This window comes from Bubalus bubalis, chromosome 6, assembly GCF_019923935.1.
Source record: "Bubalus bubalis isolate 160015118507 breed Murrah chromosome 6, NDDB_SH_1, whole genome shotgun sequence".
NCBI classification, from domain to species: Eukaryota; Metazoa; Chordata; class Mammalia; order Artiodactyla; family Bovidae; genus Bubalus; species Bubalus bubalis.
This window is the reverse complement of record NC_059162.1, coordinates 58,947,992-58,963,219: the sequence shown is the minus strand read 5'-3', so window position 1 is coordinate 58,963,219 and position 15,228 is coordinate 58,947,992. Positions and strand designations below refer to the sequence as shown.

The following is a 15,228-nucleotide window of genomic DNA, read 5'->3' as shown; positions in this document are numbered from 1 at the left end:
ACAGAAATAGTAAAAAAAATCTTACAATTCATGTGAAAACACAAAGGATTCCAAATAGCCAATACAATCTTGAGAAAGAACAAATCTGGAGGCCTCATATTTCCTGGTTTCAAAACATACTTCAAACCAATATTAAGTTACAGTGATCAGAAAAAGTATGACATAAAGACAGACATATTACTTTGCCAACAAAGGTCCATCTAGTCAAGGCTATGGTTTTTCCAGTGGTCATGTATGGATGTGAGAGTTGGACTGTGAAGAAAGCTGAGCACCGAAGAATTGATGCTTTTGAACTGTGGTATTGGAGAAGACTCTTGAGAGTCCCTTGGACTACAAGGAGATCCAACCAGTCCATTCTAAAAGAGATCAGCCCTGGGTGTTCTTTGGAAGGACTGATGCTAAAGCTGAAACTCCAGTACTTTGGCCACCTCATGAAAAGAGTTGATGCATTGGAAAAGACTCTGATGCTGGGAGGGATTGGGGGCAGGAGGAGAAGGGGAAGACAGAGGATGAGATGGCTGGATGGCATCACTGACTCGATGGATGTGAGTTTGAGTGAACTCCAGGAGTTGGTGATGGACAGGGAGGCCTGGCATGCTGCAGTTCGTGGGGTTGCAAAGAGTCGGACATGACTGAGCGACTGAACTGAACTGAACTGAATAGACAAATGGAGGCTTCACTGTTGGCCCAGATGGTAAAAAATTTGCCTGCAATGTGGGAGACCTGGGTTTGATCCCTGGGTCAGGAAGATCCCCTAGAGAAAGCAATGGCTATCTACTGCAGTATTCTTGCCTGGAGAATTCCATGCACAGAGGACCCTGGAATGCTACAGTCCATGGGGTCACAAAGTCGGACACAACTGAGTGACTGACACACATAGACAAATGGAACAGAATAGACAGCCCAGGAATAAATTCATGTGTATATGATCAACTGAGCTTTGGCAAGGGTGTCAAGAATATGCAATGGAGAAAAGACAGTCTCTTCAACAAATGGTGTTGGGGAAACTGGATATCAAAAGACCAAAAAGAATATGGCCTCTGGTGATAACTGGCCTGAGTGTAAAGCCTTGCTTTTGTTGTTGTTGTTTAGTCACTCAGCTGTATCAGACCCTTTGTGACCCCATGGACTGTAGTCTGACAGGCTCCTCTGTCCATGGGATTTTCCAGGCAGCAATACTGCTGTGGGTTGCCATTTCTTCCAGGGGATCTTTCTGACCCAGGGATCCAACCTGTGTCTCCTGCACTGGTGGGCAGATTCTTTACCACTGAGCCAACAGGTAAACCCAAAGCCTTGCTTACCAGGTTTAACCTCTCTGTGCCCTAATTTTGTCATCTATAAAATGGGGGTAACAACAGTACCCTCTTCCTAAGACTACTGTGAGATTTAATGAGGCATTCAGAGTAGTCTCTGACACAGAGGCTGTATTGTTATTGTCAGTGGGGCCTGAGGGACAGTTGGGCTTCCCAGGTGGCACTAGACCTGGGTTTCCATCCCTGGGTCAGGAAGATCCCCTGCAGAAGGAATGGCAACCCACCCCAGTATTCTTGCCTGGGAAATCCCATGGACAGAGGAGCCTGGAGGGCTGCATTCCACAGGGTCACAGAGAGTTGGACACGACTGAGCATGTACACACGAGGACAGTTACTTATCCTCTTTGAGCCTCAATTTTCTCTGTTATGAAACTGAGACAAGACTAACTTGTCAGGTTATTGGGTTATTGGGACAAAGTGAATGAAACAGCCAGTGTAAAGTTCTCAGCCCACTTCCAGGTCCAGAGGCGTCAGACAAGTCCAGTAAAGCAACAGGCAAGTCTGTTCCCAACAGGTGGGGGCGGGGATCCCAAGAGAGACTACCAGGGAGGGACGATCAAAGGAGGAAATCCCTCACTCAGGCTGGCTGGGTCACTGGCGTTACAACCTCAAGACGTCTCCCCTCTACCACCCTGTCCAGGGTCACTAACTGGTGTTTCTCACTACCAGTTGGAAACATGCAGCCCCAGAGAAAAAGTATAAATGGAGTTTAGCCAGCTGGGTGTTTAATCTTCACCCAATGAAATTAAACCTGATGTTTAATCTTCTAATAATTTTACTACACTTCCTCTACCACTTTGGATCTTGGAGTAACCCATCAAAATATATTCATTAAAAAACCAATGAGCAGTTTTCGAGGTGAGTTCATGTCTCTTTTCCCATTGAGCCCATGGTGAGATGGGCAGTATAGCTTTCTCCCTCTCACAGAGGAGAAAAGTAAAACCAGGAGACACTGATTCACTCGGACCAGCTCTCATCCTTCAAGCCCAGGGCTCTTTCCACCACACTGACCACTGCAGCCTCTTTTTTTTCAGTAGTTAATCCTCTAACCCCATGAGAAATAAAATATGCAGATTGTTTTTCATAATGACATTAATGCCTTTTGCAAACATTTAGTGATTCTAGAAGTAATATAATATGATGGTGGTAAATGTCAATAAAATTTGTAAATGTATCTCTGCTTAGAATTTTTGACAAGCGTTTATGGGGAAAATCCATTATCAAATGAAAATGGCTAAAACTCTAAGTACAGATAGAAAATAGTGATTAATTAGTTTGCCTCCTTCAGAGAGAACTCAGAAGAGCAAGCAACCCAGTTTACTTCTTACATGTTGAATGATATAATTTAAGAAATAGTTTCTCCTAACGAATTTTACCTTCCCCATCAACTCAACAGAGTTTACCAGCTGAACTAGGCCACAGACATCAATTATCTGACTACCGAAGTTAGACTAGAACTTAACTAAGAAAGGCTACTGTTGACCTAGTATCAACCCATGGAAACTTTTTAAAATGTATATACTATTTCTCTTTTTGCTTTCTATCATTCCCATCTTCTCTCTTCCTCTGCCTTCTCTTTTCTTCCCTCTCCAGAACTGAGGGGCCAGCAGGTGGCTGAGAATGCAGTTATGATGAAAGGGAATCTGGGGAGTTGCAAGGAAGAAAGGGCTATAGTTGGGGAACCATAGGGAGCTGGAGGGATTGGAGGCTGATAATAAAGCTGCACACATGCCTGAGCTAACAGGCCTGGCAGTCAAAGACAGGCAGCAGTGGGAAGAGAAGTGGACACAGAGGAAGCAGGATGGCCTTTGTGGCTGAGAGATGAGCTACTTTGAACAAATAAGTAAAAATACTGAAGGCAATGGGAGTCAAGTTTCTAACTGTCAGAGATGATGTATAGAAATATATAAACAGGTAAGACTAGAAAGATCCTTGGGTGTTGGATTGGAATTGGAGGTCTTAGTATGAACTCATGATTTTATAATATATGGCCTTATGTAGACAATTTATAAATGTATATGTATATATACATATATTTCCTAGTTTTGTCCTCTGAGAGATCTAAGGCAACAATACCCAGTAACAATGGCACACCAACCTTCCATATCTTGTTTTCTAAATACCATTCTCTACCAAAAGGGATGACTAACCAGGTCAGGGAAAGTACAAGATAAGCCTGAGATATCTCGTGATGACAGAAAACTTTAAAATGCTCAGTGAATGATAAAGATGCCAAAAGGACAAAGGAGCCAGTTCAGAGGGACTCTCAACTGGTCAAACTGAGAACAATTTGAGCATCAAAATAAGTAATGATAGTACAAGATCTCAACATATTGTATTCAAAAGGAATCCACGAATACGTCCTAATATAATGAATAAATGCATGAAGGAGAAAGCAAGTTCTTCCTTATAATTGAATGCCAACTAACAAATGTGAAAGGAGTAATGGAACTAAATAATCACCATTTGGCAACCTTCAGAGAGGTAGCTGATTCTGGTAGAAGTCAGCAGGGAAGAATAAAAAGTCATGTCTGACTGTTCGTCAACCCCATGGACTTTACAGTCCATGGAATTCTCCAAGCCAGAATACTGGAGTGGCTAGTCTTTCCCTTCTCCAGGGGATCTTCCCAATCCAGGGATTGAACCCAGGTCTCCCGCATTGCAGGTAGATTCTTTACAAGCTGAGCCATAAGTGAAGCCCAAGAATACTGGAGTGGGTAGCCTATCCCTTCTCCAGTGGATCTTCCCAACCCAGGGATCAAACTGGGGTCTCCTGCATTGCAGGAGGATTCTTACCAACTGAGCTATCAGGGAATCCCAATAAGGCTTTAGGTAGAGGTTTAATGAGGAACAGGCTATTAGAATAATCTCAGAACGCCTCTCCACAAACACCAATATGTTTCAAAGGGAAAAATGGTGAATTGAAGGTGGGAAGATGTGGCAGATACCAACATAATCAGGTGATTAGGGCCAAAATTCCAGTGGTGGATAGGCTGATATTGTGTACCTTCTGATGTGATGTGCTGAGAAGAGCAGAGCATCCTGCCAAGAACATATGCTCAAGTCTGGTTGGGAAGAAATGCCTGCCAGACCCAGGCTGAGAGTCATCTACTGTATGCAAGACCTGTATAACTGCAAGGGCTTTAGGAAAGGGAAAGTCTGAGGAACTATTCTAGAAAACAACATGACAAATTTAACATGAATCCCAAATCAGGCAGGAAAAAAGGAGACATCTGGGGGACTCTTGATGAAATACGGGTGGGCTTTGTGGATTGGATGGTACTGTTGTAACAATGGCAACTTCATGGTTTGGTGGTGCAAGGATTATTGTTATGTGCAACTTGGCTGGTTAAGGGATGCCCAGGTAGCTGGTAAGTAAGTGTGCCATGAGGGTGGTTCTAGAAGAGATTAGCATTTGGATCTGTAGACTGAGTAAAGAAGATGATCCTCAAGCAAAGTGGCTGAGTATCATCCAGTATGCTGAGAGACTGAATAGAGCAAAAAGGAGGCAGAAGAGCCAATATTCCCTGTTGTCTGAGCTGGGATAACATCTCCTGTCCTCAGACATCAGAGCTTCTATTCCCAGGCCTTCAGACTCAGACTGAATTACACTACCTGCTTTGCCGGTTCTTTAGTTTGCAGATGGCAAGACTGTGTGACTTCTCATCCTCCATGACCCTAAGTCAATTCTTAAAACAAACACCCTCCGATAAATAGCTATCCCATTGGTTCCATTCTTTGGAGAACCCTGACTAATCCTAATGCCATGCTGCTGCTGCTGCTAAGTTGCTTCACTCGTGTCCGACTCTGTGTGACCCCACAGATGGCAGCCCACAAGGCTCCTCCGTCCATGGGATTTTCCAGGCAAGAATACTGGACTGGGGTGTCATTGCCTTTTCCACCTAATGCCATGGGGATATAGAAAAAGATTATACTTATTTTCTCCTTGCCAGACCCATGTGACAGTTTAGTTCAGGGAAAGGGCTCCTATTCAAAGGATTCACCTATTAGAAATCAACCAGGGCACGAGGCAAATTATTCAGGGATGTTCTATACCCAATGCCTTGCTTTGATCTTCAACAACTAGTTACTCTCAAGGGTTCTGAGCCTTAACATTGGATTCTAGCTCCCTTTGGGAAGTGATGGAGAAGGCAATGGCACCCCACTCCAGTACTCTTGCCTGGAAAATCCCATGGATGGAGGAGCCTGGTAGGCTGCAGTCCATGGGGTTCCTAAGAGTCGGACACGACTGAGCGACTTCACTTTCACTTTTCACTTTCATGCATTGGAAAAGGAAATGGCAACCCACTCCAGTGTTCTTGCCTGGAGAATCCCAGGGACGGGGGAGCCTGGTGGGCTGCCATCTGTGGGGTCGCACAGAGTTGGACACGACTGAAGCAACTTAGCAGCAGTTGGGAAGTGAACATCTGTGATGGACTCTACTGCCCACCTTTGATTTACATGCTCTGAGTCCATCTGGGGACAGCTCAAGCCTTTCTGAAAAAGAGGGGTCTGGAGGCAGCATGACTGAAAGGGGAGACCAGGGGACTTGCCTTAAAGGTGCATTTACAAAGCAAGCACACTGCTTTTATTCAGATTGCATATTTGTTTGGAGAGCCTTTGGGCAAACTAGTGGCACTTATGGAGGAGATAAAATGCCCTCCAACCCATCCCTGCCACCTGCCAAGCCACCCTGATGATACCATATCAGGCTGCACAAGGCTGAATCAACCAGGGCTAGTAGGTCCTCCAGCCAAACATCCAGGGAACAATAAAGACACAGGAGAGCTGATGAGTAATTTCAGGGGCTGACTAACATCGTTAGGAAGGGGTGGGGCAGGCTGTTTTTCAGAGTGACACTCAGTCTGGCCCAGACTTGGCTGTATGAATAATTCACACCTGAGGATGGGAGGCAAGGTCCACGGGAGCAGGGAGGGGAACAGGCAAGTGAGGAGTTCAAGGCAGTAGGCAGATGGGACAAGAGGCTAGGGGTCAGGGCCACAGAGGCCAGGCCACGAGATGAAGAGCAATAAGGATGAAGACATCAGCCTGGAGAGGGAAGAGGGGGTAGAACCCAGGAAGTGAGATGTTCCTTTCACTGGGCTCTGTTCTCCTGGCTCACCAGGCAAGTCAGACAGAGAGCAACACACACCTTTCAGACTGAATTAAATAATAAGCTTAATTGTTTGGGGTAGGAGGGGGAAAGCCTTGAGTCACTTTAGTGCTTTGCAGAGTAAGCCTTGAAGACTCAAGTTACCAAGTAGGCATAGGCCAGTGGGGACGGCTTGTGCATGCCTGCTAAGTTGCTTCAGTACTGTCCAACTCTTTGCGACCCCATGGACTGTAGCCCACCAGGTTCCTGGGCCCATGGGATTCTTCAGGTGAGAACACTGGAATGGGTTGCCGTGCCCTCCTCCAGACAATCTTCCTGACCCAGGGATCAACCCACATCTCTTCTGTCTCCTTCATTGGCCGGCTGGTCCTTCACCGCCGGTGCTACCTGGGAAGCCCAGGGACAGGATGGGGCACCCCAATTTAATGTCTGATGATCGCCAGTACCACTCTGCTCTGACTCACTGGCTGGTTAGTTAACTCTATGTTTCTGTCTACTAAGAACTGAGATGAGCAGACAGCACAGGTAATTCTAAGATGGAATGAAAACTTCTTTGGACCTTTGCCCTGCACCTTCGATCATACAATGTTAGGTAATCTTGGTCCTGAAGTTTCTCTTCCTCTCATATTTCCCACGGAGCAATCTCGCAGCCTTTGGCAGGATTTCTTCCTTGAGGAGGCAGCAAGTTCACTCAGCACGTCCAACACCCATGTGGAGATCCTCCCACCCCTACAGCCTGTCTGCCCCATATCTGGAGGCCCTGCCTCTTTAATTCCAACATTTATATGACCCTGCTATTGTGAAGTCACTTCAGTCGTGTCAGACCCTGTGCGACCCCATAGACGGCAGCCCACCAGGCTCTCCCGTCCCTAGGATTCTCCAGGCAAGAACACTGGAGTGGGCTGCCATTCCTTCTCCAGTGCGTTAAAGTGAAGTCACTCAGTTGTGTCCGACCCTCAGCGACCCCAGGGACTGCAGCCTTCCAGGCTCCTCCGTCCATGGGATTTTCCAGGCAAGAGTACTGGAGTGTGTTGCCATTGCCTTCTCCGTTATGTGACCCTGGCCGGGCACAAAGCTCTTCTGCATACCTGATTTAATGGGACCCAACACAACCAATGCAGGTAGCTAGAAAAGGAATTATTATCCCCATTGTGCAAATGAGAAAACTGATTCAAAGATGATACACGATTTATTCAAGGTCACAAGAGTTCACTCAAGTGTGGCTGGGATTAGAACCCAGATCCCTGTACACCAAACTGCCTCTCTAACCCAGCACTGTAAGGGCACAAACTCTTGGGGCTTTCACTCAGCTCTGCACCCCTCACCTCCACCTTTCCCAGCCATGGCAGGACTAAGTTCCAGGGGATTCCTCCACATACACAAAGAATCCAGGATGAGGGACAAAGGTCAGAGAGGGGGCAGCTCAGTACCTTCAGGAGAAACAATGGACAGAGAGTAAAAGGGCCATGGCGAGGAAGCAGGAAAATGAGTAAGAGAAGTGAGAAGAACATCTTTAAGTCACCCAGGACTTGGGAATCTCTCTTTGCACTCTAATCAGTACAATGTACATTAGTAGCATGTTTATAGAAATGTCAATACTTTAGTGTTCTTGCCTGGAAAATCCCAGGGATGGCAGAGCCTGGTGGGCTGCCGTCTATGGGGTCGCGCAGAGTTGGACACGACTGAAGCGACTTAGCAGCAGGAAGGAAAGGGGGCAGCCAACATTTAAGGAGTACTTCCTATACATCGAGACCCCACTAAGTGCTTTCTCTTTTCATCTTGGGAGGTGGATATAATCTTCATTTTTACAGACAAGGAAATTAGAGAGGTGAAGCGAAGTATTCATAGTCGCAAAGCCTGGCCTGGAACAAAGGCTGGTCTGACTGCAAAGCCCAGCTCTTCTCTTTACACCACAGTAATAATGCCCTGGGCCTGGGCTCTGCCATTTAGAACCTTGCAATCAGACTTAACCACTCTGTTGGGTATAATCACAGTCCAGAAAGCATTTTGAACTAATGTATACTCCACAGAGAATGGCTAATGGGTAATTTGAGTTATAGCAATTCCCATTAGAGTTACAATGATTCCCCCAGCCACAGCCCAAAGAAATCAGACGCTAGGCTTAGATTATGGTGGACTTTTGCTCCAAGATGAAAAACCTGGCAGAGAGGCAGCCAGCCTCGGGCATGAGTGCACCATTTTGAGGGTGTGTGCCTTGATTGCTAACTGGCTATGGTGCTGTGTGTGCAGGGGTTCCTCTGTGTCTATGTGTTTTGGAAAAATGAGAGTGGATTAGCATGTAGATTTTCAAATAGGTTCTGATGAACATAAATGGAAAATTATCCCATTTTGAAATGTTTTCATTTTAGTCTTCATTTGTAGAAAACATACGTAGATCTGCTCAATTAAACACCTTGTAAATCATCCAGATATGTAAATTGTTCTTTAGTCACTAAGTCCTATTCAACTCTTTGTGACCCCATGGACTGTAGCCCACCAGGCTCCTCTATCCATAGGATTTCCCAGTGGGTTGCCATTTCCTTCTCCAGGGATTCTTCCTGATGCAGGGATCAAACCCAAGTCTCCTGTGTTGGCAGACAGACTCTATCACTGAGCCACCAGGGAAACCTAGATATTTAACTAGACCTGACCTAATAATATAAAGAGACTGGTAACTACTATTTATGCATCTGTAAGATTTAGAAAAGAAATGTGTTACTTAGAGTTAAAGCTACAAAAATAGAAAACCTGAAAAATGTGTTCAAATAATCTGTTTTTCTAGGTACTTGGTACTTATATGGACTTACCAGGTAGCGCTGGTGGTAAAGAACCCATCTGCCAATGCAGGAGACGTAAGAGACATGGGTTCGATCCCTGGGTTGGGAGGAACCCCTGGAAAAGGGAATGGCAACCGACTCCAGTATTCTTGCCTGGAGAATCCCATGGATGAACAGAGGAACCTGGCAGGCAACAGTCAATGGAGCTGCAAAGAGTCGGATATGCCTGAGCATGCATACCACACATGCACGCACTTGGTACTTATATTGACATAACAATGAATATGTTATGTCCAGATGACTGGATATCACTACAGGATATATACAGTAGCATGGTACAAGAGACACCTCCAGAAGCTTATCTCAAGTATAGAAACCTCACTGGCAGGGGTTGCTTGCTGGTGTATTTTAGAACAGCTCACTTTGGACAAGCATGGTGTTAAGAGAGCAGAAGTGGTGTGTTTCTAACTGTATCACTTCTGTTCAAAAAAAGGAAAATTCTATTCACTGGATCAGAACACACAAAATTGGATGAAATTCCTTATCGGAAGCAAGGTTAGCAACCCCTGATTAAGTAGCTCACTGGAAAACCCAGTATCTCTCCTTAGCAATACAAAAGGTCATGCATTGATGATATGCTGTGCAGTGCATGAAATAATAACTGACTGGTGAAGAGGGATCACCTGTGACTGGCATTTACTTTATTCTCTGACTTACAAAAGTAGTGAGAAGCTGAAAGAAGCTCTTAACTTCTAAAATAATATCCCAAAGCCAAGTAATACCCAGGGCAGCAAAGAAGTGAGGGGGGTGAAACACACCGCAGTGACAGTAACAAGTAACATTTCGTGGAAAATGCCGTGTAAAAATGGCCCACATATTTTGGGGGCAGTTTTAATGATTCCCTTAATAAAACTAAACTGTTTCCAATAGCACAGTCACTCCTCAAAGTATTTGCTTGAGAAATTTCTAAGCAATTTTAGGTAGTTGTAACTTGTTGAAGGAAAGCAATAAAGTAACACTGCTACAGAACAAAGCACTTTTGTCTGCAGGTGGTGAGGGGGACCGTCAGGACCTTCACTTACTCTCAAAGCACTGCCCCTGACAGAGTTACTAGTGAATTCATAATAACCATTTCCCAAATCTTTGGATGCCTCGCATGGTTCAAACTGTTCCCTAACTAACACACCGCCACCCCGGGCGGAGTTGATGGCTGAAAAATGTTGTATCTGTGGGCTCTACTGGAGAACCTCAGTTCACCATCGACGGCTGCAAGATCGAGTTTGGAAAAGAAGCACCTGTGCAAAGGCAGCGGAACCTGCGCCCGGCTCTCCGCTCCTCTGCGCCCAGCCCACCAGCTCACAGCAGGGACCGACGCAGCGCGGATTCTACATCCCGACGGCTTTTTACTTCTAGCGGGGAAAAAAGAAAGGCGGAAAGGGCAAGATGTGCTCCACGTCGCCCAAAGAGGTCTGTCCAAGGTACATGGAATAGGTTTGGGGTCCGGGCTAGACGCCAGGCAACCCAAAAAAGCCGCGGGCTGGGCCCGGCAGAGATGCGCCCCGACCTCCCCACGCAGCCCGGCCGGCTGCAGCTCCGGGAACCCTCCCCGAGCTCCGCGCCCCACTCACCGCTCACGCTCGCCCGCGCCGCCGAGCCCGGGAACCGGGACCGCTGCTGCTGCCGCATGCCCTCGGGGCCGAGCGCGACAGGCGACCGGGGGCCGAGCGCTAGCAGCGGCGGACGACGCGGCGGGCGGGCGGGAGGGCGGCGGCGCGCCTCCTCTCCAGTGGCCGCTTAGACCCGCTGGGAACCCAAAGTTTGGCAGAGCGAGGGGCGGCGCCCAGGGGGCGGAGGGTCCGCGTCCCGCCCTGCTCCGCCTCTCCCGCTCCGCCCGGCCCGACTGTTCCCACGGGAGGGCGCCCCCCACCGGCGAGGCACGGATCGGCTCTCGGGGCTCTTCTGCAGATGCCCTTCTGCCTGGGACTGGTCCTCAGGAGTGCGACCGGCCTCCAGGAGATGGCACTCATTGAAGGACCCCTAGCACCCACAGGCCCTACAGAGCCATAGCTTGGAGCCCTGTATTAAAGCACTGTCCCCCTGTACCTCTCCTCATTCTGCGGGGAGAGATTCCTTTGAAGTGGCTTCAGCAAAGTACAGATCACGTGGGAGGCAGCTGGCCTCTTGCTCTAAAACTCGAATCCCAAAGCCCTTTAAGGGAGCAGGCAGTCCCAGAAGCCAAGGGTGTTTACAGACATTTGATTCGGGGCCTTTCCTAGGCACCTGTTTATTGCAACAGGGAACACAAAATATTTAAATTTCTTGTAAGAGAATTCTGGGCCTCTTGGGGTCAAGAGTCTTGGATACTGTTTCTCAAAGCTGAAATATAAAGCCTCCATTGACCCACCTTTGGTAAAGAAGGAAGGTGCAAAGTAAAACAATGTTTGTCATGAAGACTTTGTTCTCTCTAAAGTCTGCAAAGCAAAAAGGGCACAGACGTGCAGAGAGTCGCGTTTTCCTAGTGACCACACAGGAGGGAAATACGGTAAAGTGAGGTCCTTCCTCCTAATACTTCAAAACCTTGGGAAACCCAGACAGAAGCGGAGATGTCTTCCTGTAACCCTTTGCCATTCATTCATCCATTCTTTCACTCATCATTCGATGCTGATATCAGGCCCTTTTGTATGCTAACTAGGAACCATATCCCAGGAAACAATCTGAACGATAACTTCCCTCTTACCATTAAAGAAATTCTGCTCCCTCTGAAAATAATAATGTTTTTTTCTTTATGCAATGGATCTCATCCTGTAGGCCATGACAGCCTAGTGTGCTTCAAACTTTCATAGAGATTGGGTTATACGTTCATCAACACGTGCCCAAAATATTGTTGCTTCTTCTGGGTGTGCAGAAAACGACTGTGGTGTCTTACAGATGAATTGTATATAGAGAGATACAACTTGCAGTTAGTGCTAAAGATCATGTTTACTGGAACAAGCAAAACTCTTGCAGAGGATATATATGAGAATGAGGCCAGGGGAGGGAACAGCTCAACTCAAATAACAGTGCTGAAGGGCAATGTGGTAAACACAAAAATTCTCAACCACCAGCACTTACCAAATGCTTGACTCAATAAATCTGTAGTATGTTGAGTGAGTAACTTAATGTAGGCTGGACTGGGAACTGTAAACACCACTTAGAGCCTTCTTTTTGCTGGGAAATTTTTTCCAAGTTCCAAACAACTTATTAGCAAAGGGATTTTGGCAACTCATTATGTTGTAACTTGGGAACTTCCTGAACTGGAGCAACGCAAAGTCGAACAGGGATCTTGTAGGCCAGATGTGACTACCTTTGATGTATGAATCCTTAAAAGGGAGAAAAGAGAAGGAAAGATGGTGAACTGTGTTCAAAAGGAAAAAGACATTCTATATATGATGGTTTTTAATAAATCTGAGCAGAAGACAAGGAAGTGATGTGAGAAAGATATGCAGAGGGGATGGGGCAGGAAGAACAGCTAGTTTATTGACCTATAGGCAGGAACAGGAAAAAGGAGACAGAACGCAAAGGGTAAGTAAAGAGACAAATGTGGCTCTAAATTCTAGTTTTTTGGAGGGATTATCTACCAGATTCTCTAAATCCTTGTAGGGCCTACAGTGTCTCACTTTTCTTAAAAAAAAAAAAAAAAAAAAAAAAATTTAAATCAGTAAAACCAAATTAAAATTAACAGCAAAAAATGGTAAACACAAAGCCTGAGGATACACTTTGCCTTAAAGATCACTGGCTGGAAAATCATTCAAAACTTTTTCAACAAACATTTGCTGATCAGCTTCCTGTATACAAAGGTCTAGTTTATGTTCCTGGAGACTCAAAGCTTTATAACATTGTTTCTATGAGGGGAAAGGCAGGCCAGTGTAGGGGATGGATTCTACAATACTTGATAGAATGGAATAGTGATGGCTGGAAGAAGAATTATGACCTTGGAGAACTTGTGTCAGTCAGCATTTACTTGGCAGGGAATAAATGCTGCAAAATAAATAAACAAGCAAACAAAACTAAAACCAGGTCAGCCAGCTGCCATGATGAGAAGCAAAACAGGACACAGGCAGGACTTCTTCCTCTCAGGACTTATGAAAAGAGGCTCCTGTTCCTCTGCCCCCAGCTCAGTTTAGACCTCCAAGTATAGGGCAGGGGCTCATAGATTTGTCTTTCTTACCTTTGGGAAGTATCTGAACTGAATCACCATTCAATTTTGCTTATCTGTCCTAATTAGCAATGGTGATGCTTAAAGCAGGTAAATGGTATAAGGAAGTGGAATGGAAACTACAAAGTGAGATGTCAGTGGTACCTGAAATAACTTATCTGGAAGGTTCTGAGGAAAGCCTGAAGAAAAGTCATTTCTAAAGAAACGAAAAGAAAAGAAGGAAGGTGATGGCCATGTAGAGTCTCTCTCAATTGCACGTAACTTCAAGTGGAAAGCCATAATGAAAATCACAGGAATAGTCCGAAATACCAAAACATCAAAAATCAACATTAATTTAAACTTCATTTAAATTGAGTAAGCCATCTCATATGACATGTATGAATCATTCAAAAATATCAGTACTTCTTAGATTTTGATCCCATCACTACTTACTTCTGCATATTTTATTCCTTGTACCAAGTGACCAATTTTGAAAATCATAATGGGGATCTTGCTTTCAGTTCAGTTCAGTTCAGTTGATCAGTCATGTCCAACTCTTAGCAACCCCATGGACTGCAGCACGCCACGCCTCCCTGTCCATCACCAACTCCCTTAGTTTACTCAAACTCATGTGCATTGAGTCAGTGATGCCATCCAGCCATCTCATCCTCTGTCGTCCCCTTATCCTCCTGCCTTCAATTTTTCCCAGTATCAGGCTCTTTTCCAATGAGTCAGTTCTCCACATCAGGTGGCCAAATTATTAGAGAATCAGCTTCAGCATCAGTCATTCCAATGAATATTCAGGACTGATTTCCTTTAGGATGGACTGGTTGGATCTCCTTGCAGTCCAAGGGACTCTCAAGAGTCTTCTCCAACACCACAGTTCAAAAGCATCAATTCTTAGGTGCTCAGCTTTCTTTATAGTCCAACTCTCACATCCATACATGACTACTGGAAGAACCATAGCTTTGACTAGATGAACTTTTGTTGGCAAAGTAATGTCTCTGCTTTTTAATGTGCTGTCTAGGTTGGTCATAACTTTTCTTCTAAGGAGCAAGCGTCTTTTAATTTCATGGCTGCAGTCACTGTCTGCAGTGATTTTGAAACCCAAAAAAATAAAGTCTGTCACTGTTTCCATTGTTTCCCATCCATTTGCCATGAAGTGATGGGACCAGATGCCATGATCTTAGTTTTCTGAATATTGGGTTTTAAGCCAACTTTTTCACTCTCCTTTTTCACTTTCATCAAGAGGCTCTTTAGTTCTTGTTTGCTTTTTCCCATAAGGGTGGTGTCATCTGTGTATCTGAGGTTACTGATATTTCTCCCAGCAATCTTGATTCCAGCTTGTGCTTCCTCCAGCCCAGCGTTTCTCATGATGTACTCTGCATAGAAGTTAAATAAGCGGGGTGACAATATACAGCCTTGATGTATTACTTTCCCTATTTGGCACCAGTCTGTTGTTCCATGTCCAGTTCTAACTGTGCTTCCTGACCTGCATACAGATTTCTCAGAAGGCAGGTCAGGTGATCTGGCATTCGCATCTCTATCAGAATTTTTCAGTTTGTTGTGGTTCACACAGTCAAAGGCTTTGGAATAGTCAATAAAGTAGAAGTAGATGTTTTTCTGGAAATCTCTTGCTTTTTCAATGATCCAGCAGATGTTGGCAATTCGATCTCTGGTTCCTTTGCCCTTTCTAAATCCAACGTCAACCTCTGGAAGTTCACAGTTCATGTACTGTTGAAGCCTGGCTTGGAGAATTTTGAGTATTATTTACTACTGTGTGAGATGAGTGCAATTGTGCAGTAGTTTGAGCATTCTTTGGCATTGCCTTTATTTTGGATTGGAATGAAA

At 45.4% G+C, this 15,228-nt stretch overlaps 1 protein-coding gene across 2 annotated transcripts in view; it reads right to left on the bottom strand.

The window, feature by feature from the left end:
• LPAR3 (lysophosphatidic acid receptor 3) overlaps positions 1–11,027 on the bottom strand; it is an 82,155-nt gene extending 71,128 nt beyond the window's left edge. Inside the window, exon 1 of one of the 2 annotated variants that reach the window (XM_025288367.3) lies at positions 10,832–11,027. The gene's annotated coding sequence lies outside the window, so the exon portion shown is untranslated. Of the gene's footprint in view, positions 1–10,498; positions 10,580–10,831 lie in introns of those variants that run through there. The other variant, XM_044944773.2, reaches the window with a different exon arrangement.
• Between the last annotated feature and the right edge of the window lie 4,201 nt (positions 11,028–15,228).